This window comes from Lucilia cuprina, chromosome 4, assembly GCF_022045245.1.
Source record: "Lucilia cuprina isolate Lc7/37 chromosome 4, ASM2204524v1, whole genome shotgun sequence".
NCBI classification, from domain to species: Eukaryota; Metazoa; Arthropoda; class Insecta; order Diptera; family Calliphoridae; genus Lucilia; species Lucilia cuprina.
In genome coordinates, this window is record NC_060952.1 from 94125492 (window position 1) to 94132634 (window position 7143).

Here is a 7143-nt window from a genome sequence, read left to right on the forward strand (position 1 = left end):
AGTTAGAAAAACGATAGAATACATTAGATTGATTTGATAAAACATTCTCAATATAGACAAAATTTTAACAGTTCAACTGGTTGGAGGCAGCAAACGGCCTTAATGGCACAGTTATATCATTACAATGATTGTTCCATAAAAACTCTTATTTTAATTTGTTATCAAATATTCCAAGAATTTACAATTAAAACTTAAATGGAAATTATCCAAAAATGTCAGCCAAACGCACAATCAATGACAAATAAAACATTCCACCAAAAGTAAAATTAATGTGAATTAAAAATATATGAAGGATAAAAGGACAAATAATAAATAAAATGTAAAAATTTAATTAGAATCATTAAGCAATCGTATAGATTCCGAATAATATAGCAAATACTTGAACTTTTAAGATTTCACATTCAAAAAACAGAAAGACCAACTAAGTACTAAGCTTATCACGGAAGTATTAGACATTTTTCTTTACTTAATACAACACCAAGGACGATCTAGACGTGATCAACGAAAACTCTTAAGTTTACTCTCACTTACGAAGTGATTTGACTCAGGAATGATGTCTTAACGCCATCACTTATTACACTTAATTGAGATCTCTTCACGCACTAAGAAACCAAACTTAAATTTAGCTTGTTCCTTTAATGTTGATAACACTCTAGATCTTCTATATAAAGAAAGATCTGAAAATGATCAAACAATGTTTTCTCTCGTTAACGAAGTGATATAAATTATATTAAGGATCACTTAGTACAACTATGGTAAACCATCGACACATACTAAGAAACCTAACGCCAGTTTAGCATGTTCCGTTAATGTTGATAACACTCTAGATCTTCTACATAAAGAAAGATCTAAAAGGATCAAAAAACGATTTCTCTCCTTTACGAAGTGATTTAAATAATTTTGAAGATCACTTAGTACAATTTTGGTTAACCAAACATTGCAAAGATCGACACACACTTATTAAAAAACGCCTGTTTAGCATGTTCCGTTTATCTTGGTAAAACTACAGCTCTCCTGCATGAAGAAAGATCTAAAGATAAAAAATCTCTAAAATTTTCGCTCCTTAAAGAAGTAATATAACGCAGAAATTAAGTTTTAACGCGTATCGAAGGTAACTTTAACTTCAAATGAGCCGTCTAAATATAAACTTCTTCAAATTGGTTCAGATTTTAGAATTTTAGAAATTTTCGCAATTCCGCTAGGTTTTGAGATATAAATTCACAAAATTTTTAGATCGAAAAGAGAGCGAACTAAACATGATTCTAAACATGATCCACAGTTTCCTGATATCAAAGAGATTTGATTAATAACTATGTATTTTGTTCAAAATAGTCTTCGAACTTTGATCACAGAAGTTTATAAACTTTTTTCTATAGAGAAAAGACAATTATTCTCTAACGATCATCATGAACTGTGAAATTTTGAACGGCACAGCTTTCTTTTTATAAATAAAGAGTTATAGGTTTTACCAAGTCCAATCGTGATTTGATACCCACATAAAGAAATTCGTAATCTTTAGTTTCTAGCGATAGACAATGATGACAGCTCTCCATATATTTAAGAATTCGAACATTTAAGAAAATTGTAATTGTTACTCTAGAATTGTTCGAGGATTATCCCATGATTATGCAGACTACTCTTCAGCAAGGCTTTAAGAAGAAACTTCCGAATTCATTTGTGATTACTTCGCTTCAACTGTTATATACTGGTAGCACCATCTTTGCCAGTATAAATGTTCCTCGACCGAATTCGCTCAACAACACTTCTAGTGTAGTCACCTAAGTCAAGGCTTTAACAAACATTCGTTTCCTTAATTTTAATTAACAATTTCTGAACAGACTTTTGAGGATCATCTTATATGAAATTTCTCACTTTATGCTTTTAGCACCGCTCTTCGATCACAATCCCAATCTTCTCAGACTTATAGATGTACTCATTGCACAATGGCAATTCTCAAACTCATAAGTAGCACGACCTTTGCCATTACATTCCTAGACCAAAGTTGCCTAGCAAACACTTCTGAGGTGGAAGCTGTTGATGCGTCACCTAAATCGAGGCTTTAGCAAACATTTTCTTTCTCCCGATTTGGAGTTCGACCTTATAATGACATCCGATTAAACTTCTCATTTTATTTTATTAACATTTCAATTCCACTAAACCCTTTAATAACTTTGGTGCTTTTTTGGAATTCAAGTGGTATAAACTAATGCAATTGATTGCAACGGCATCTAAATTATATTAAAAATCAACTCTGAATAGAAAATACACATAATCCAATTCTTTTAAAACGATCACTCTTAAATAGCAAGTCTTGAGTTAATAAAACTAGTGAATTCATTAATTATTGCTGATATATCCTTTTTGGTGGAGAACTTTTGAGTTAATAGCTAATATTTATACCCTACACCACTTTAGTTCGGAGAGTATATTGAGTTTGTGCTGATGTTTGTAACGCACAATAATATTGGTCCTATACCCAACTTAAAGTATACCAATCGGCTTTGAATCATTTTCTGAGCCGATTTAGCTATGTCCGTCCGTCCATGTAAACATTGTAATCAAACTACAGGCACATAATCTTCTATTGTCCCATGAACGATGCCTATTAAAAATGATAAAGATCGGTCTATAATTTCACCTAGCCCCCATACAACTGAATCTTCGAATAGTGCTTGTAAACCTTTTTATCAAATTAAAAGTCACAATTTAGGAGATTATTCAATGAAATTTGGCACATGATATTTTATGGTACTGGAAACGAACCCTATTGAAAATGGTTAACATCGGTCCATTATTTCACCTAGCCCCCCTACAAGTGAACCCACCGAATAGGGAATTAAGTTCATGATTATGTTTAATATACTCTTATCTCGAAAAAAAAGCTGCAAAACCAAGTTCCATACTAGCCTTGATGACTCCGATGAACTTTATATTTATAGGGCCTCATTTGACCCTAACCCCTATAAAAAGCCCCTTTCATAATTTGACTTAAATGTATACATTTTTATTCAATAATAAATAGCTCAAGTATGCATATCTGAGGCAAGGTACAATACAATATAAATGTTTTGTTATGCAAACTGATTTACATTTTTCTTTTTGTATCAGGTGTAGAGTATTATATGGTCGGCCTCGACCGACTATAATTTCTTACTTGTTTTCTCTATGTAATGAAACTAATCCACTGCTAAACTAATTATAATTCACAATTAGTTCTTTGTAAAAATCAGAAAAACAATGAAATCAAATGTTAAAATATGACAGACAAACAGCGTGGCATGTTAAAAATACAATTTTTTCTTTTTATTTTATTTTATTTTATTTTCTGATATATATTTTTTTCTTTTTATTTCATTTTACTATATTTTGCTGCAAAATTTTAACTCAAAATAATTTTCCTGTTTCCAACTCGTTCAAACATTTCATTTAAAGTGAAAACATGTAACAGCTGAGCACAAAACGTAAAGGGAAATATAACCAAAAAAAAAAGAGTTACAATTCATACAAAATACAGCTTTGGTGCGTAATTATTTTTCTAAGTAATTTATGGTATTTTCTATATTAAATGTTGTTGTTGTTGCTGCTGCTGCCTTCATTTTCTTGCCACTGATGATGACTGTGATGCTGATGACGACGGCGTTGCTGGCAAGGATTTTGTTGGTCATTTGGTTTATGTTGCTGTTTTCTTTCTTTTCTGTTTTTTTTTCTTGTTGTTATTTTGTTTCTTTCCTTTAAAACAAATCCTTAATGGTACAAAATGACTTTTTATTTAATTACAATTGTTTCACTGAATGTATTTTTGTTTGTAATTAAATGTTAAATATCATCAGTGTCATGTCAACACATCACTCTCCATCTACTTATTCCTTCTTTGTGTGTGTATGTGTGTGTGTGCCTTTCTTTTAATTCGTTGCTAAATGTTGGTGAAATTATGTGGTTGTTGGTTTTTGGATAGTAGGAGTTGCAGTAGGTGCTGATGCTGTGTGGTGCTAATGGTTTGGGTTTTTGTAGAAATAAAAATAACAAAATTACCAACAATTAAGTGGGATTTTTCTCTTAATCAATTAACTAAGATGATGATGACGATAAAGAAAATAATATACATACATATATTATAGTAGAATGATATTATATTACTTTTAATTCTTTGGGTTTTTGTTGTTATTGCAGTATATTTCAACAATTTAATGTCTATAAAGAATTTATTTAATTTGCTATTGAATTTGGGACAATTTATTGTTTTATCTTTGGGATGACATTGTTGTTTGGAAATGGAAGAGATTAAGAACGAAAAAAAGGTAATAGTAATGCTCAGCAACTGAATTATAATTTGGCTCTAGTGATTCACTCTATGGACCAATCATTGACAACCAATAACCATGAAATATCCCCTTAAATTTAGGTAAATACAACATCCGCATTGTAGTCCTCCATTGGTCAACTTTAATCGTTCCAGAAGCCAGTAATAAAGACTTTTGGTTTAAAACGATATCCACCAAATATATCAATGTAGGACAAGTTTTCCGGATTTACACATTCAATGCCAAAGAGCTTGAGTTACATAACCTTCTTGCCATAGAAGCCTTCACTACAGACAATGTCCAGCAAAGCGACAGTAACTAAAATGGCATCCGTAATTGAGTCTCAAACTATTACACCCATTAAAGAACCATGCACAAACTTGCACATGTCAGTATACTCCTCGACCGAAATCGCTCTGTTACACTTCTAAGGTGGCTCCTCCTGATGTGCCACTTGATCATGGTTTCAATAAATATTCTCTTTCTCAGATTTTTCTCGAAAAACACGAATGTCGATGTGCTTCACGTGAACACCTGTCATGTTGGCATATTTCACGGTGATCGCTTCAACAACTGACTGAGCTTTTGTGACGACTCACCACCGCCTCATTATGCTTCTTGCACACAGTGGACGAAAAGCACAATGGGGCGATGGTCTATAGGTTTTGCTGAGTAGGCAACAGGACATAGAGACGTAACCAGTAGACCAAAGTACGAAGTTCATTCATTCTCTATCATATACGTTTAACACCAATTCATTTCCAACGTTAGACCCACAATCAACAGCACCGAACTTAATCCGAAACATATAGACCTCATCATGCATTAGTCAGTTTAACCGCAACTCACATTTCCCAAGAATTCAGCTTCAAAACGTGGATCCCCAAGAAACCTTAACTGAACGACCAGCGTGCGACTGGACACTGGTAGTAACAGATTATTTAGTCCGAAGAAATCCCCAAGGGACAAAGTTAAGAACTCTATTTAGCCTGTAAAAGTAGTGACTTTCAAATTTTACCTTGCAAACCTCACATGCCAGCAGCAAAACCTTCGCCAATACATTCCGCGATCAAAGTCGCTCAGCAATACTTCTGAAGTAGCACCTGTTGATGGGCTTCCGTCTTCGAGTTTCATCCAAAATTACCTTGAGATATCACAAAACACTTCACTATTGAGAACAATAGAGTACTCGTGGGACAAAATATGGTACTCTGCAGTGACGGAAAGGACTTTCCGATACAAACTTACAAACTTCAGACTATTAAGCTCATCTTAAGAACAAGGCATCAACTATTACAAACCAAACGACCAACTTCCTCTGCTTAGCAACACTCCTGAAGTGACAACTGTATTAAGGATTCTTCTTCCACACTAACCGAAGAGACTTCTGGTATAGGGAGAAGCCCCTTAAATGGGATAAAAAAGAAACTCTCTTCAGTCATGAGTTAAAAACTCTTTCAGTTTAAGATCCTTATTAAACCCCAGGCACCGGTAACAACTCTTTATCTCAATGCGATTGCTAACGACTATGCATTGCAATTTCAGTTATCTCGATTAAATTAATGGATTTTGGAGGAAAATCTCAAAATTAGTTCTACGGTAGGAAGCTCTTCGTAAGATTGCATAATACCTTTCACTGTATTTATTGGCGGATATTGTGGAGAGGAACGATATTATATTAAGGCATTCGACTTTGGGCTTCTACTTGGGCTCGGACTATTATAATGACAGGATATTTTGGTCGAGCATATCAATTCTAGATAAGGGATAGAAAATCTGATATATTCCTGCAAAATCCGGAGAGTTTGTTAAATCATCTATTGCTACTGAAGAAATACCTCGTTTGAACCCATAAATGTTTAAACTTAAGAGTTTGCAATTGCCTGTAGCTGCAAAGTCAATAATCTGAGAAATGTTGATTGTTGATAAATAAAAATCTCCAAAATTTACTTCAAATAAAAGCTCTTTAAACATTTCACTTCTTCATTTTCTTAATATTCTTCCCACAATTTTGCACTTATAAAAACGTCATCTGTTCGGTTTCAATTTCCATAATTTCATCTTGTTTATCTCAAGTTATTTTTCCATACAGTTTAAATTTTCCCATATACAAAATACAATATTATAATTTGTTTGCTTTGCTTTATTTCCATTTTCAATTCAACAATTGGTCAAATTGATTTTTTCTTTTTATTTAGAATTATTGGCTATCCTGGCCATTGAAACCCTTTTCGACAAATATTTCGTTTTCTTGTTCGATTTATTTTTTCTTCTTCATTTATTTATTATTTTCTATATTGTTACAATACAATTTTATTTTTTTTCTGCAATCAATTGCAATTTTTCTTTCTCTCTAGAGTTTGGACGATGACGACATTCACTCAACCGTGCATAAAACTTATGTTGTTGATAAGTAGTCAAACAAAAGTTGTTGCAAGAAATGAGAGGAAACAAAAAAGTGGATAGAACATTGCAATGCGAATAGTGGATAAATGTGGAAGAAATAACAATTTAAAGAAAGCAATAATTTTTAAAAGAGGTTAGTTTCTAAACTGTTTTCAAGAAGAATCTTCCATTTTCTTCATAATGAAGAGTAATCGTTAATCTGATCGCTTCTATTTCCATTAAGCATTCAACAGAAAAATCGCTATGAAAAATAGCTTTATTAACGAAAAACTAGATTGCAGTTCCTTAAATGTTACGTTCTGTTCTAGTTCTAGTTGTGTTCTAGTTGAGTTCTAGTTCTGTTCTAGTTGTGTTCTAGTTCTGTTCTAGTTGTGTTCTAGTTCTGTTCTAGTTCTGTTCTAGTTCTGTTCTAGTTCTGTTCTAGTTCTGTTCTAGT